At 40.6% G+C, this 17,979-nt stretch overlaps 1 protein-coding gene, 1 non-coding gene and 1 pseudogene across 4 annotated transcripts in view; 2 read left to right on the top strand and 1 right to left on the bottom strand.

The window, feature by feature from the left end:
- The window catches only part of RSF1 (remodeling and spacing factor 1), a 174,668-nt gene that overhangs the window by 17,916 nt on the left and 138,773 nt on the right, over positions 1 to 17,979 (top strand). The gene's annotated exons all lie outside the window — the stretch shown is intronic.
- LOC136389689 (elongation factor 1-beta-like) lies at positions 535 to 1,475 on the bottom strand (annotated as a pseudogene).
- On the top strand, positions 7,383 to 7,603 carry LOC136390106 (small nucleolar RNA U3). The gene has a single exon (XR_010748591.1). It is a non-coding gene; the product is annotated as a small nucleolar RNA U3 (small nucleolar RNA).

Genomic DNA, 17,979 nt, shown 5'->3' with positions numbered 1-17,979 from the left:
TTTTTTTTTACAGGGACAGAGAGAGAGGCAGAGAGGGGGATAGATAGGGACAGACAGACAGGAACACAGAGAGATAAGAAGCATCAATCATCAGTTTTTCGTTGCGACACCTTAGTTGTTCATTGATTGCTTTCTCATATGTGCCTTGACCACGGGCCTTCAGCAGATCGAGTAACCCCTTGCTTGAGCCAGGGTCCTTGGGTCCAAGCTGGGGAGCTTTTTTCTTTCTTTTTTTTTTTTTGCTGAAGCCAGATGAGCCTTTGCTCAAGCTGGCGACCTCGGGGTCTCAAACCTGGGTCCTCAGTGCCTTAAGTCGACATCTATCCACTGCCACACTGGTCAGGCAGATTTTTTTGTTTTTTTTATTGACTTTGGAGAGGAAGGGAGAGAAAGTGAGAGAAATGACTTGTTGTTCCACTTATTTACACACTCAGTTGTTGATTTCTGCAAGTGCTCTCTGACCAGGAATCAAACCTGCAACCTTGCTGTATTCGGATGATGCTCTAACCAACTGAGCTACCTGATCAGAGTGTATTATTTGAATTTTTTTTTAATTCCATGCTCAACTGGAATCAGTTTAGAAGAGTCCCAAACAGAACCATCTGTTTGAATGCTCCTGACACTTCACTAATTTTGCCATATCCAACTCATTATCCCAAGGTTTCACACCTAGTAAGATGGAAAACTGGGGCCCTGGCCGGTTGGCTCAGCGGTAGAGCGTCGGCCTAGCGTGCGGAGGACCCGGGTTCGATTCCCGGCCAGGGCACATAGGAGAAGCGCCCATTTGCTTCTCCACCCCTCCGCCGCGCTTTCCTCTCTGTCTCTCTCTTCCCCTCCCACAGCCAAGGCTCCATTGGAGCAAAGATGGCCCGGGCGCTGGGGATGACTCTGTGGCCTCTGCCTCAGGCGCTAGAGTGGCTCTGGTCGCAACATGGCGACGCCCATGGTGGGCGTGCCGGGTGGATCCCGGTCGGGCGCATGCGGGAGTCTGTCTGACTGTCTCTCCCTGTTTCCAGCTTCAGAAAAATGGAAAAAAAAAAAAAAAAAAGATGGAAGACTGGTAACAAGTGCAGGTTTTAGCTTTCTTTGACTCATACTGTGCCAGTGTTCTTCACTTGGGTTCTTCTCTTAGCCTCTTTGCTTTCTTCCTCCTTATCAGATCCAAGGAGATCAATGTCACCATTATTTTCACTATCTGTAGCTCCACTTCCTGTGGTGTCTTCCACATTAGCAGGGCCATACTTGTCCAAAGCTTTTTCATTCCTGGCAGGCTGGCCTTTTCCTTTTCGTAAGACTTGATGTGATGATTATACCAACGTGAGGGATGATGCAAGTTGGCAGGTGGTGGCTGGAGACTGTTTCAACTACTGTCACATCTGCTTTTGATGGCACATACCCCTTGGTGTGGCTCTTGTCTCCCAGATAGTCTTGAGTACCTGGAGGCTGGTGGGATTTTTCAGGTCTGCAAAACCCATGGTGTTGGCTGTTCCAGGAGGAGTGGCAGTAGAGGATAGAAGAGTGCAGCCAGTCAGCGCCAAGCACTAAGGGGGGAAAAAAGGGCAACAGCCTATAATGATGTGTAGTCAGGAATGACTGTTCCCACCTATTTGTCCTGGTACTTTGCTTACACTTTTGTGGAAAGGTCATTTATTTCAGCATTAGCATAGCCACTCTAGCTGTCTTTTGGTTACTGTTTTTCATGGTATATCTTTTTCCATCCTTTTAACCTTCTTGTAACTTTGATTCCAGAGTGTGTGTTTTGCAGACAGCTTATATTTGAATTATGTCTACATGGTCATGTTTCCATGAATCTAGTTATGCAAACAATTATATAGAAGTATAACTGCTTTGGGAATATAAAAGAGCAAGTACATAACTTTCCCCAGGGTATATCATGCATCACTATAGTCATTATGTAAATTTGAAAGGTTGAGTCGGAGATGGAAAAGCATTCTAGGTAAGGAACAGCATGGGAAAAGGCATAAAAGTGTGAAACATTCTGGAGTGTACAGGTAGTTGTTAACTTTAAGCATTAGCTTATCTAAAAGATTTGTGGCTGAGGAACTTCAGACCACATGAGAAAATGAAATTGGGACACATGTGTTATAGATGCCTTGTAGTATTTTCTTTAAAATTAAAAATAAATAAATATGTTAAATTAAACGAAGACAACATGTCAGTGACCGATTGTAAGTTCCATAAAGAATTCATTTTGCCTTTTTTTACATTATTTCTAGTATACTACTTAGCATATGGTAGGTGCTCAAATGTTAGTTGAATGAATAAATGTCACATTTCAAATTAGTAATAATGAATATTTGATATATTTTTTTTTCTTTATTTGCTAGAAGTTTGTCTGGGTTTAACTCTCCTTTTCCTTTTAGATATTGCTTATAAAGATTATACTACTACTGCCTGACCAGGTGGTTGCGCAGTGGGTAGAGTGTCAGACTGGGATGCCGAGGACCCAGGTTCGAGACCCCGAGGTCGCCAGCTTGAGCGCGGGCTCATCTGGTTTGAGCAAAAGCTCACCAGCTTGGAGCCAAGGTTGCTGGCTCAAGCAAGAGGTTACTCGGTCTACTGAAGGCCCGTGGTCAAGGCACATATGAGAAAGCAATCAATGAACAACTAAGGTGTCGCAATGAAAAACTAATGATTGATGCTTCTTATCTCTTCGTTCCTGTCTGTCTGTCCCTATCTATCCCTCTCTCTGACTCTCTCTGTCTCTGTAAAAAAAACAAAAACAAACAAACAAAAAGATTATATACTACTGAATTTCTCTCTCTCCACTTTTCTTCCTTCTTCCGCTCCTCCTTTTCCCTGCCCTCCTCCTTTAACCTCCCCTCCCTTCCCTCCTTTCTCTCCCTTTCTTCTCCCTCCCCTCCCCCCCCTCCCCTCCTTTCTCTCTCCTTTCTTCAGGTGTTTCCTCGCAGGTCCTCTCCATCTTGGGTGTTATAATAGTACCTTAGAAGTTCAAGATGGAATATTTTAGTGCAATCTTTCAATTCCTTTCTTGAATTATATGGTTATACAATGTCTTAACTGTATGCAAAATCATATGTGTTAACCACTGTCTTCTAAGTTTTTTTGGAGGGGGCACCTGGATCTGAACTGGGACCTTTTTTTTTTTTTTTTTTTTCCTGTATTTTTCTGAAGCCGGAAACAGGGAGAGACAGACAGACTCCCGCATGCGCTCGACCGGGATCCACCCGGCACGCCCACCAGAGGGCGACGCTCTGCCTCTCTGGGGCGTTGCTCTGTTGAGACCAGAGCTACTCTAGCGCCTGGGGCAGAGGCCGAGGAGCCATCCCCAGCACCTGGGCCATCTTTGCTCCAGTGGAGCCTCGGCCGCCAGAGGGGAAGAGAGAGACAGAGAGGAAGGAGAGGGGGAGGGGTGGAGAAGCAAATGGGTGCTTCTTCTGTGTGCCCAGGCCGGGAATCGAACCCGGGACTTCTGCACGCCAGGCAGATGCTCTACCACTGAGCCAACCAGCCAGGGCTCTGAACCAGGGACCTTTTGATGTGCAGTAAGTTTTTTACTTTTTATAGGAATCCTAAAAATATAGATTTTCTGAGACAGACAGAGACAGGCAGAAAGGGAGAGAGATGTGAAGCATCAACTTACAGTTGCGGCACCTTAGTTGTTCATTGATTGCTTTCTCATATGTGCCTTGACCGGGGAGCTCCAGCCGAACCAGTGACTCATTGCTTAAGCCAGTGACCATTGGGCTTAAGCTGGTGACCATGGGTTTCAAACCTGGGTCCTCTGCATCTGAGACTGATGCTCTATCTGCTGTGCTACCACCTGGTCAGGCCTAAAAATATAGTTTTAAAATGTTTTATCTTTTCCAAGACATCTCAGGGAAAAGTCAATATTACTTCCCTATTTTACCTTTCAAAACAAAACAAAACAAAACCCAGTTCAATTTCTCTGAGACGTTTTATATTGTCTCCACTAGGTGTGACCTGAAATTTTTATTTCTGAAAGCTAAAATTTTTTGAGTTGTTGAAGAGCAGAGTGGGCAGCTTGAGGGTAGGGAAATCAGTTAGAGGTTGTTATATTATTATTGGTGAGATATGAATTGGGGCAGTCCCTGTGGGGAGTGAGAAGAAAGGCTAGATCTGATTTATTTTTGTATTTTTCTGAAGTGAGAAGTGGGGAGGAAGAAAGACAGACTCCTGCATGCGCACAACTGGGATCCACCCTGCAAGCCCACCAGGGGGTGATACGCAGCCTATCTGGGGCGTTGCGCTGTTGCAACCAGAGCCATTCTAGCTCCTGAGGTGGAGGCCATGGAGCCATCCTAACGGGGACCAACTTTGCTCCAGTGGAGCCTTGGCTGCAGGACAGGAAGAGAGAGATAAAGAGAAAGGGGGGGGGGGGAGTGTGGAGAGGCAGATGGGTGCCTCCTGTGTGCCCTGAATTGAACCCGGGACTTCCACACGCCAGGCCAATGCTCTACTGCTGAGCCAACCGGCCAGGGCCTTAGATCTGATATTTTGTAGGTAGAATTAATATGAGAAGGTCTTTGAGTGAGAAGAGTTTAACATGATTCCCAGGTTTCTGGAGTAGAGTGGGTAGTTAACAGTTCCATTTCTTGTGGAAAATTTGTCCAAAAAAGCCCAGGGTTAATGGGGGAAGGGTGTGATTTTCTATTTTTTAAAATTCAGAATTCTGATAAACATATACAAGCTCTATTTGAAGAACTAGCTGTGTTAATTGTATAGTTTACTAAAAGCTTACTCTGAATAAATAGATTATGGTGATATATCTTATTTTACAGCTTTTATGGTTTTTGTGAATTTTTGAGTTGTATGTTAAATAGATACTTAACATTTTGTTAAGGGAAGTTTTTTGGAGTATCTTATTTATGTTGTTAAGATAATTACCATATTTCCCCATGTGTAAGACACACCCTTTTAAAAAAATGTGAGGTCTACAAATTGGGTGCGTCTTATACAGCGGTTGGTTGTAGGTTTTTTTTACTTGCATTTCCCGCTTTTTTAACTTGTTTTTGTGTTCATTGTTGAAGACAGTGATTCGTCATCAGACACAAATGAGGACAAGCAAATGAATGGATGGGAGTTTTTGACAGTGATGAGTTGTGTGAATTTTATGATGAATAAAACTTGAGTTCAATAACTTTATGTAATATACTTTTTTCAAATTTCAGGCCCCAAATTTAAGGTGCGTCTTATACATGGGAGCATCTTATATGTGGGAAATATGGTAAAATTAACTTTATTAAACTATCTTGGCATTGATATTCAATTGTATTCTTTCACATGTAAAGCTTTTTTAACTGAGGTAGTCTCTCATTGTCATTTGCAAAAAAAGTTTTGTTGTAATTTTAGAGATTGCTGTGTTCTTCTGGGTAAAGATTTAATTGTTGGATTTTCCTTTGGTTTCCCCCCTCCCTACAAAGAAAGGAATGGAACTTCAAATAAACTGAAATACCATTCTAAATTGAGAAACAGATATGTAAAATATGTATATTGTGTGTATTGAGCGCATTAGATAGATAGGAAGTACCTGAGTAAATGTGTGTTGTTTGTGTGGGTTGATAGTTGCTAAGTAATTCTTGATTAATTTGAAAGATTCTGTAGCAGAAATAAGTGAGTTCAATTCCATGTTAGGAGTGACTGTTTCTCCAACCGTTATACATGCTTTTAGACACTGTGAGCAACTGAAACCTGTAATGTAACTTGAGTTACAATTAAAGTCTGGTCTCAGGCCATTTAATTAATGAAGGGCAGTTCCATTGTCTTGAAAGACAAAGTTAGCACTTAAAGAAATTGTATATATTTCTTAAGCTAGAATTATCAATAATGCAAACTATACACAAGGAAATTAATATTGGGACATTTTCTTTGTCTTTTCTAAGGTTGATACACTATAGCACAATAAATTGCTTTAATAACTATAATATATACAAAGCAATGTAAGAATCTTTTTTTATTGATTTGTTATATTTTAGTTTTTTTTAGTTAGAGAGAGCAAAAAAAAAATAATCTTATTATTTTATTCATTTGTGCACTCATTGGTTGCGCCTTGTATGTGCCCAAACTGGAGAGCAAACCCGCAACCTTGGTGTATCCGGTCCATGCTCTAACCGAGTTATGTGGCCAGGGCTATAAGAATCTTAATGGACTCCCTCCCTGATCCTGCCTCTCAGTCCCACACCCAACCTCCATGTTTTAACTACCTGAGATTTTAGTTCCATATTGTCCATTTATTTTTATGTTTCTCAATTATTTAAACTAAACTAAACTATATGTCTTAGTAGTTTACTTGTTCATCACTGTGTTTGATTTCTGTATTTTTCGTCTTAGATGAAGTCTTTTGCTGTATTGTACTCTTTTTCAAACAGGATTTCTAAGTGGTGAACTTTGAGTTCTTACATGTCCAAATATATATTTATTTTTGCCCCTCTTCTGAGTGTTCAAACAACTCCCCCCCAGAACTTTGACAATGTTGCTCTTTTATCTTCTAGCATCCACTGTTGCTGATGAGAAATCTGTCAATCTGATTCTTGTTCCTTTGTAAGTGAGTTTCTTTTCTTTCCTGAAAGAATTTTATGAATTTTATAAAATCCCCCGGGTTCTGAACTTTTCTAGGATGTGCCTTTTTCTTTCACTATCTTTACTTTTGCTTTTACTTTTTAAGATATTACAGATTTATTTAAAGCCCTCTGTGTGTTACTCCTGTTCTGATCTTCTTTCCTCCATTCCCACAGGTAACCACTGTCCTGAATTTTGGATTTTATTATTCCCACAAACAGTTTTATATTAAGAGTATTTATTTTATGTATCCATAAACAATATATGGTATGATTTATATGCTTTACAACTTTATATGTAAACGGTATAATACTGCACTCATTCTTCTTTTTTTCTTTTCCTTTTTTTTTTTTTCATTTTTCTGAAGCTGGAAACAGGGAGAGACAGTCAGACTCCCGCATGCGCCCGACGGGGATCCACCCGGCACGCCCACCATGGGGCGATGCTCTGCCCACCAGGGGGCGATGCTCTGCCCATCCTGGGCGTCGCCATGTTGCGACCAGAGCCACTCTAGCGCCTGAGGCAGAGGCCACAGAGCCATCCCCAGCGCCCGGGCCATCATTGTTCCAATGGAGCCTTGGCTGCGGGAGGGGAAGAGAGAGACAGAGAGGAAAGCGCGGCGGAGGGGTGGAGAAGCAAATGGGCGCTTCTCCTGTGTGCCCTGGCTGGGAATCGAACCCCGGTCCTCCGCACGCTAGGCTGACGCTCTACCGCTGAGCCAACCGGCCAGGGCTGCACTCATTCTTCTACAGCTTCCTCCCCTCAACACAGTTGGTGAATGTTACTATAGTTATTTAATTGCTACAGTATTATCTTGTTACAAGACTGTACTTTCAGGGATCATTTCTATAGTTTGTTACTAGAGAAGTTTCTCTGCTTGTGTAGAATACCCGAAACCATAAACCACGAGGAGGAGTTGCAGTGTTCTCTCCTGAGTGTGAAGCCGGCTCTTGGTGTTGCTTGTGCAACAGCCTTTTGCCATTGATGATCGTTCTTCTCTTCCTTTGGAAGAGTAAGAGGGAGAGAACGCAGTCTGAGTGGTAAGAAAAAAAAATAAGAAAAAAAAAATTATCTTGTTACATGAGAATACTGTAATTTTAAAAAAATGGATATTTAGGTTTATTTTTGTGCTATTAAGAGTAATTTTGTGGGCCTGACCTGTGGTGGCACAGTGGATAAAGCATCAACCTGGACCACTGAGGTCGCTGATTTGAAACCCTGTACTTGCATACTCAAGGCACATATGGGAGTTGATGCTTCCTGTCTCTCTCTCTCTCTCTCTCTCTCTCTTTCTCTCTCTCTCTCTTTCTCTCTCTATTTCCCTCCCTCCCTTTCTCCCTCTCTCCCTCTCTCTACCCTCTTGCTCTAAAAATGAATAAATAAAATCTAGAAAAAGAAAAAAAAGGAATACTGTAATGAACTTTCTAGTGGCTTTGCCTAGAGGTGGAATTGCTGGGCTGAAAGGTATATAAGTTTTTGTTTTAGCGGTGGTATAGCCAGATTACTGTAGGCTTTATCAATTTATACACTGTTAGTACTGTATGCAGGTTCCCATTTACCTTGATAATCAACACTTGGTATTGTCAGACTTTTAAGTTTTTGATGTGGTTGTGAATTAGTTTTTTATTGTTAGTCTGATAAAGTAGAACATTTTTTCATGTTTTTCAGTTATTCAGTTTTCCCCTCTGTAACTTGTCATTTTATAATAGCCTTCCTCATTTTCTTTGTGGTTGTCTGTTTTTACTGATTTGTGGCAGTTCTGTATTTTAATGTCAATTTGTCATTTTTATTTGCATTGTAAATATCATAATACACTTACCTTTTTTACTATTTTTATTTTATTATTTTTAGTTTTTTATTGATTTTACAGAGAGAGAGAGAGAGAAACATCAGTTTGTTGTTCCACTTACATTCATTTTTTTTTTTTTGACAGAGAAAGAGACAGAGGGACAGATACAGACAGATAGGCAGGAAGGGAGAGAGATGAGAAGCATCAACACTTCATTGCAACTCCTTAGTTGTTCACTGATTGCTTTCTCATGTGCATTGACCAGAGCGAGTAACCCCTTGCTCAAGCCAGCAACCTCGGGGTTTCAAACCTAGGTCCTCTGTATCCCAGTCTGACACTTTATTCCTGTGCCACCACCTGGTCAGGCTCATTGGTTGATTCTAATATGTGCCCTGACTGGGAATCAAACCTGCAACTTTTGCATTTTGGGACAATGCTGGGCTATCTGGCCTGCCCTACTATTTTTTTTTTCTTTTTTCTTTTTTTGTATTTTTCTGAAGCTGGAAACCGGGAGAGACAAGTCAGACAGACTCCCGCATGCGCCCGACTGGGATCCACCTGGCACGCCCACCAGGGGGCGACGCTCTGCCCCTCCGGGGCGTAGCTTTGTTGCGACCAGAGCCACTCCAGCGCCTGAGGCAGAGGCCAAGGAGCCATCCCCAGCGCCCGGGCCATCTTTGCTCCAATGGAGCCTTGGCTGCGGGAGGGGAAGAGAGAGACAGAGAGGAAGGAGAGGGGGATGGGTGGAGAAGCAGATGGGCGCTTCTCCTGTGTGCCCTGGCCGGGAATTGAACCCGGGACTTCTGCATGCCAGGCGGACGCTCTACCACTGAGCCAACCGGCCAGGGCTGGCCTACTATTTTTAGAGTATCTCTTGTTAATCCAAACTCACATTTCAGTGTTAGTATACTGTTTTCCCCCGTGTATAAGATGCTCCCATGTATAAGGCGCACCTTAATTTTGGGGCCCGAAATTTGAAAAAAATAATGTATTACATAAAGTTATTGAACTCAAGTGTTGTTTTTTTTTCCTTTTTTTTTTTACAGAGAGAGAGAGAGAGAGAGAGAGAGAGAGGGTTAGATAGGGACAGACAGGAACAGAGAGAGATGAGAAGTATCAATCATTAGTCTTTCGTTGTGACACCTTAGTTATTCATTGATTGCTTTCTCATATGTGCCTTGACCGTGGGGCTACAGCAGACCAAGTAACCCCTTGCTCAAGCCAGCGACCTTGGGTCCAAGCTGGTGAGCTTTGCTCAAACCAAATGAGCCCATGATCAAGCTGGCGACTTTGGGGTCTCGAACTGGGTCCTCCACATCCCAATCCGATGCTCTATCCATTGCGCCACCACCTGGTCAGGCTGAACTCAAGTTTTATTCATAAAATGCATACAACTCCTTATTACTGTGAAAACTCCCATCCATTAGCTTGTCCTCATCTATGTCTGATGACGAATTACTGTCTTCAACAATGAGCACAAAAACAAGTGCGAAAAAAAAACAGGAAATGCAAGTAAAAAACTACAACCACTGTGTAAGACACACCCAGTTTTTAGACCCCACATTTTTCAAAGATGTATGCATCTTATACATGGGGAAATATGGTAGATGTCGAATTTCTTTTTTACAGTTACACTTTCTATATCTTGTTCAAAAACCCCTTTTTATGATTCTGAGGTCAGAAGACACCTGTATTTCTGTCTAAAAGTTTTGTTTGTCACATCATAATCTTAAACCTGCTGGAATTTACTTTTGTGTAATGTATGAGGTGTTTTTACCTTCCCTAATTTGTAATGCCACCTCTCATATACCAGTTTCTGTGTCTGTGTGGGTCAGTTTCTAGGTTCTGTTTGTTATACTGGTGTTTCCTTCACCACATAGTTTTATTTACTTTAGCTTTAAAGTAAGTCCTGTGTAATAAGGCTATTGAAAAGCTATTTGTTATTTCCTTCCCTTTATAGTCTCATTAGAATTTTAGAACCAGCATGTCAAATTTTACAAAAATCGGCCCAGGCTGGTTTGCTCAGCAGTAGAATGTTGACCCAGCTTGTGGAAGTCTTGGGTTTGATTTCTGGTCAGGGCACACAGGAGAGGCCACCGTCTGCTTCTCTCCTCTCCGCCTCCTCCTTCTCTCCCTTATTGTTACTTCTCCTCCTGTAGTTATGGCTCGATTGATTAGCGCATGTTACCCCAGGTGCTGAGGATGGCTCTGTACAGCCTCTACCTCAGGCACTAAAAATAGCTTGGTTGCAAGCATGGTTCAGATGGGCAGAGCATTGGCCCAAGACAGGGTGGGGGGATAAGGGGTGGTTTCCAGGTGGATACTGGTTGGGTCCACTGGATGCATTAGTCTGTCTTTCTATCTCCCCTGTTCTCACTTAAAAAAAATTACAGAAATCCTTGGTTGGCTTTTATTCTGACACTGACTGCAATATCATTCGATTTTGACTCCAGCCACCTGGAGCTATTGGCAGCTTCCACAGGTTGAAGGGCACAGTCGCTAGTAAGACAGCCCCCATGTCAGATGCCAGCTACAAGTTCCCATGATCTACTCGAGGTTTGATAATTTGCTAGAATGACTCACAGAACTCAGGAAAGTGCTATATTTACTATTATGGTTTTATTTTAAAGGATACAATTCAGAACCAGCCAGATAAAGAGACATATAGGACAAAACCTGGGAGGGTCCCAGTGTAGAACTTCCATGCCCTTTCCATGTGGAATCAGCACGAATCATTCTCACAGCACATCAGTATACAGGCAGTCCCTGAATGAGAGAGGTTCTGTAGGTTTGTTCTTAAATTGAATTTGTATGTAAATTGGAACAGGTACATTTATTTACCTGTTAAATGACACTTAGACAGATGTTTGTCTTTTTTTTTTTTTAAGTGAGAGAGACAGATAGACAGGGACAGACAGGAAGGGAAAGAGATGAGAAGATCAACCCGTAGTTGCAGCACCTTAGTTGTTCATGTGCTTTCTCATATGTGTCTTAATGGGGGGGGGGCCTCCAGTCAAGCCAGAGACCCAGACCCTTGGGCTCAAGCCAGCGACCATGGGGTCATGTCTATGATCCCACACTCAAGTCGATTAGCCCGCACTCAAACCGGTGACCTCAAGGCTCGAACCTGGGTCCTCTGCATCCTAGTCCGATACTCCCTCTACTATGCCACTGCCTAGTCAGGCTTATGGTTAAAACATTGATGGAACTTACATTCTTGTGATGTCCAACATTATATGGTGAATGTAATGTCTACTTAAAAGAAATAGGAAATATGTTTTTCTTAGGGGTTCACTGGCTTGAAAGAATTAAAACCAAAGATCCACAAGCTGTTTAAAATATGTTAAAATGCCGATTTTATATTTAAATAAATACACATCTATTTGTCAAAATGCCATGTAAGCTAATAATGACGTTGTATCATTACATTTGTATGAAATAATCTCAACTCATTGTGGTATTTGACCCACGCTGACCAGATTGATTGTTAATAATAACCTGGCTTTAGTAAAACACATGGTATTTTCATAAATTCAGTTTGGTAAGCTAAACCTCATGTGGTATCTGTGGTGAGAAATAATGGGATACAGTGTGGTAATAGATCTTTAAAAATGTTTTTTATTGTTAGCTAGGTTAAAATATTAAACTTTCCACTTGATATCTGTGTCACCTGGGCAAGGTATTAACTTTTGAGCCTCATCATAATGGAGACAATAATATTCATCTAAAGTTGTTTTAAGGATCTAATATTAGTTCCCTTTTTCTCTTTTGGAAATGTTAAAAACCAGTATATGATATGCTTATTGTTTCTTTTTGGGTAGTTAATGTATTTATTAATATATAAATAAGTGGTAGATGCACTTATTTATTCTTTAAATTCACACGATCAGCTAAAATACATGTCTTTAATTTTGTTTTAAAAATTAGTAATTTCATCTCTGGTTATGGTGAAGTAATAAGGAGTCTTTACCCTGTTGTTATAAACAGCTGGTAAACTTGACCTGACCATTTGTGGTACAGTGGATAGAGCGTAGACCCAGAACGCTGAGGTTCCTGGTTCAAAACCCTGAGGTTACTGGCTTGATCATGGGATCATTGATATGATCCCAGGGTTGCTGGCTTGAGCAAGGGGTCACTAACTTGGCTTGAGCCCCCTGGTCAAGTCATGTATGAGTAGCAGTAGCAGTGAGTGAATAACTAAAGTAACACAACTACAAATTGAGGCTTCTCATCCCTCTCCTTGCTCTCTCTCCCCTTTCCTGTCTCCCTCTCTCAAATCAATAAAAATAAAAGCAGCTAGAGACTGGACTAAAATATACAAACCATCTCTTTTTAGATATTTTACCATAAGTAGAGTAGGAAAGGGATTATGCTCCCGGAGAGGAAAAATCAAGGAGATGAGCATAACTACTATGGAAACAACTTTGGTACCATGGGAGGAAGGAGAGAGAACCTAATGAGAGCCTGGAGGAGGCAAAGATTGGATTTTGGAGGTTAGGTAGCAAGAAATTGCAGGCTAGGTTCTGAATAGAAAAGACCTATGTAGACAAAACAACTCTACTAATCTGTATAGGGGGCCACTCTCAGTACAGTGGTACCTTGAGAATCGAGTTTAATTCGTTCTGTAACCGAGCTCGTAAGTCAGTCAACTCGTATATCAAACAATTTTTTCCCATTTAAAATAACTGAAATAGATTTAATCCGTTCCAGCCCTGTGAAACATCCCCAAACCATCCTAAATTATGAAAAAGACATGTTTTTAATTAAGAAGCACACATGTATACTTTACCAATGCATAACAAAATATATAAAATAAAAGGAAAAATGTTATTTAGTACTGTATTCTTACCTTGGAGACAGACGAGTGTGGCTAATGGAGGTGAATAGCAGAGGAGGAGGGAGGGAGGAAGGGATGCAGGCACTGTAGACACGTAAACTAAAACTGCACTTGTTTTTTTTTTCAGAGACAGAGAGTCAGAGAGAGGGATAGACAGGGACAGACAGACAGGAACGGAGAGAGATGAGAAGCATCAATCATCAGTTTTTCGTTGTGACACCTTAGTTGTTCATTGAGACACCTTACTTGTTCATTGACTGCCCTCTCACATGTGCCTTGACCGTGGGCCTTCAGCAGACCAAGTAACCCCTTGCTCAAGCCAGCGACCTTGGGTCCAAGCTGGTAGCTTTGCTCAAACCAGATGAGTCCGCGCTCAAGCCGGAGATCTCAGGGTCTCGAACCTGGGTCCTCCGCATGCAAGTCCGATGCTCCGTGCACTGCGCCACTGCCTGGCCAGGCTAAAACTGCACTTTCTTAACACTTAATGTAAACTAAAATAGTATTTTCTTTACTTTAAACTAAACTAAAACTGCACTTTCTTTACTTAAAATGAAAGCACAAAAACAATTGTAAAAAATGTACTTTCTTAACTTTAAACTTAACTTAAGCTTAACATTACATATTTTTCATTTAATCATCACCTGTTTTTGCCTTTTTGGCTGCACTTTTGGCACTTTCACTTGCAGGACTTCTGAATAAAAATCTATCCAAAGAGGTTTGCTTTTGCCTGCCTTTTAAAATGTTACGGAAATGTGACAAACAAGTGTTATTAAAAAGTGCTGAAGCACGATCAGTTGAAACTTTTTCTTGGTGTTTCTTTTCAATGAAACTTGAAAGCTTCTCCCACATTGCCAGCATGTCTTTAATTTCACTTGTAGAAATCACTTCCTCCGACTCTACCTCCTCCTCACTACTAATCTCTTGCAGAAGCTCCATATGTTGCATCATCTGTAGCTCCTTCAACTCCTCAGTTGAGAGTTCCTCCTCATGTTCCATCGACTTTCTGAGGGACACAGTCTCCTCCAACGCTTCTACCTTGGTCTGGGTCTCTGGTTCGAATCCTTCGAAGTTCCTGTCTGCAACAACATCAGGCCATAACTTTTCCCATGCTGAGTTCCCGAGTTCAAGGTTCTTCTTCTAACCACTTGCCATGCCAAGTCAATAATGCGTATACATATCACAATGTTGTAGTGATCTTTCCAAAACTCTCGAAGGGTTAGACTTGTATTCTCAGTTACCTCAAAGCAGCAGTGGAACAAGTGCTCTGCGTAAAGCTTTTTAAAGTTGGAAATGACCTGCTGATCCGTACGTTGCAAGATTGAAGTTGTGTTGGATGGGAGGTAGAGGACTTTCACGAATTTGAAATCATTGAGAATGTCATCTTTAAGATCAGGTGGGTGGGCTGGAGCATTATTAAGGATTAGTAATATTTTCATCGGGAGTTTATTTTCTTGAAGATATTTCTTCACTGCAGGACCAAAGACGAGATTTCCCCATTCAATAAAAACTGCCGCATAACCCATGCCCTAGCATTGGCGCACCACAAGATTCTTTAAGAATCTTTAAGAATCTTGTGAGACTTAAAGACTCGAGGATTTTTGGAATGATACACTAGTCACTGCTAGCATTTGCACACAATGCAAGGGTCAGACGGTCTTTCATGGGTTTATGGTCTGGCAGCTTCTTTGCTGTGATGAAAGTCCTCTGGGGCATTTTTTTCCAAAACAATCCTGTTTCGTCACAGTTGAACACTTACTTGTTGGGGGAATGTAGCCTTCCTTTGTGATAAGCGCAGCACAAAGTGCGATGTACCTCAGCTACCTTAACGGCAGCACTCGCAGCTTCACCATGCCTCACCACCAAGTGGATGCCGGATTTCATCTTGAAATTTTCAAACCAGCTATGACTTGCCTTAAATGTATCTTCTGCTGCCTCTTTTGAGGTTGATGGTTCTTTTTTCTTCAAGTTGTTGTAAATAATATGTGCCTTTTCACATATTACAGTCTCCGTCACTGTATCTCCTGCCAGCTCTTTCTCTTTCATCCACACCAGCAGAAGCTTCTCCATTTCTTCATGGATATTTGTCCTTAATTGGGACAGAATTCCTTTCGCTGGATTTGTGCTTTTGATGGCATCCTTTTGTTTAAGGATGGTACAAATTATAGATGTATTGCGGTCGTACAGCCTTGCCAGTTCATTCGCTCGTACACCACGCTCGTGTTTTTCTATTATTTCTTGCTTTACTACTGTCGACATCATTTTCTTCTTTTCTCACCACTGTCCTTTACGCTCACTTTCTTCGGCCCCATGATAGCATACAAAAAAAGTTAGTAAAAAATGCAAAAATGGTGCAAGAACGAGTACAGCACACGAGATTCGACTTGATTCTGCGGGTAACACATGAGAAAGAACGAGATGCTGGTGTTGTGCTGCCGATACTGGACCCATGCGCCAACACGCCAACTAGCGGCAGCTTCTTGAATCATGACTCATATCTTGGAATTTTGCTCGGATCTCGAACAAATATACGGACCGAGTCACAGGTCATGTCTTAAAAAATTCATATGTTGGTCTGTTCGTATCAAGGTACCACTGTATTTGCTGAATACCAGGTCATGAATGCATAAAATAAAACTCCATAAAGCTAGGCAGTGAACATCAGGGAATTATTAGCAGACTATTTCCTGAGTTTTTATATAGGAGATATTTAACTCTGACCACACAGAGTGAATGAAGGGTCCTTTGGAGCACCCAAGGCATTCAGTGAAGAACCAAATGGATTTGTTTACTAAAGACAGAAAAGTCCTCAGAGGAATCAAATAGATCTGTATAACTGCCTACCAAAACAAAGCTCAACTCCCAGTCAACAACCATAGTGTACATTGGTATTTTTCAGCATCCAACCAGAAATTTCTAGACATGCCAAGAAGCAGGTCCAGTATAACCCATAATCAGGAAGAAAATCAGTCCAAAGAATCAGATTGAGAAATGACAGAGGTGGTGGAGCTAACAGACAAAGATGTTAACATAACTATTATATCTAATAAATGTTTAAAAAATATGTATACAAACCCAATGAGCTTACAACTGGAAGATAGAAGGAAGAACCAAATAGGACTTCTGTAGATGAAAAATAAGTGTCTGAAGTAAAAATTAAAAAGTAACAGAAAGGATTTAGCAACAGATTGGACAATGCAAAAGAACAGACCAGTGAACTTGGAAGTTGTATCAGTAACCTATGTCTTAAAATGAAGCAGAGAAAGAGAATTGAAAACAACCAAATGATTCATTGGTCTGTGGAACAATACCAAGTAGGTTTAATAAAGTGTAGTTGACATCCAAGAAAGAGGATATAGCCAAAAATAATGTAAAAAACCATGACTCAAGTTTCCAAATTTGATGAAAAAGATCAAATCAGACTCAATAATCTCAACAAATCCAAAGAAGGAGACAGACACACACACACATACCAAGACGTAAACAAGTTCTAAAAACTTGCATTAAAGAGAGAACTTTGAAGGCAACCAAAGAAAAAGACGTTACATACAGAGAAACAATGAAGACTTCTTGTCAGAAACTGTGCGAACTAGGAGATAATGAAGCATTTTTAAAGTACTGAGTGAAAAGAACTGTTAACATATGTATCTAGGGAATTATTTGAAAATGTGGGTGAAATAAAAACCTTTTTAGACAAATAATACCAGAGAATGTATTACTAACTAGCTTGCATGTACCATAAGAGACATATTCAGATGAAAGGAAAATGGATCAGATGATGGCTTGGATCTAGACAAAGAGATGAAGACTACAAGAAATGATAAATATTTGAATATATATAAAATACATTTTCCTTATTGTTATGTCTTTAAGAAGATAATTGATGAAACAAAAATCTTAGTATAGTATAAGTTTATAAATATAAAGAAGTAAAATGTATGACAACTCTAGTATAAAGGATAAAAGCAAGGAAGAGGATGAGTACACTCTTGTAAGGGTACAAAATGTTTACATTTTATGTGAATTGGGAGAATATCATTGATGGTAGATTGTGTTCAGTTAAAGAGACATATTATAAAAGCTAGAGCAACCACTAAATATTAAAATAAAGAAGTATGCCTAATGAGTCAATAGTGGATTTTAAATGAATGCTAAAGTATGCTTAGTTAATCCAAAAGGAGACAGGAATGAGTGGAAGAAAGGAACAAAGAAATATTGAATACAAATGTTAAGATTGTAGATTTAAATGCAGCAATATCAATAATTGCATTAAATATAAATCAGGTGCTATCAAACTTTTTCTATAAGGAGCTAGATATTAAAGAATATTATCGGCTTTGTGGTCTGTGTAATGTCTGTTGAAATTATCAACAGATCTGCCACTTCTGCCAGTGTAGCATGAAAATAGCTATAAACATATAAGTGAATAAACACGAATGTGTGCCAATAAAACTTTGTGTTACTCTGAAGTTTTAATTTCATTTAATTGTAATGTATTACAAAATACTAATTTTCTTTTGATTTCTTTTCCCCTGACACTTTACATTCTTAATTAGTGGGCTATACAAAAACAAGTGACAGTCTGCATTTACCTTGTGGGTCATAGTTTGCTGTTTGCCTAAACCTGCTCTCTCCGGTCTGGTCACCACTAGCCACCTGTATTTAAGTTCAAATTAATTAAAATTCAGTAAAAAAACAAATATTGCACCCTGGCCGGTTGGCTCAATAGAGTAGCAGTAGAGTGTCGGCCTAATGTGTGGAAGTCCTGGTTTGATTATCGGCAGGGCACACAGGA

This window comes from Saccopteryx leptura, chromosome 1, assembly GCF_036850995.1.
Source record: "Saccopteryx leptura isolate mSacLep1 chromosome 1, mSacLep1_pri_phased_curated, whole genome shotgun sequence".
Classification (NCBI taxonomy): Eukaryota; Metazoa; Chordata; class Mammalia; order Chiroptera; family Emballonuridae; genus Saccopteryx; species Saccopteryx leptura.
The sequence above is the reverse complement of the archived record's forward strand: the minus strand, read 5'-3'. Positions and strand labels throughout refer to the sequence as shown.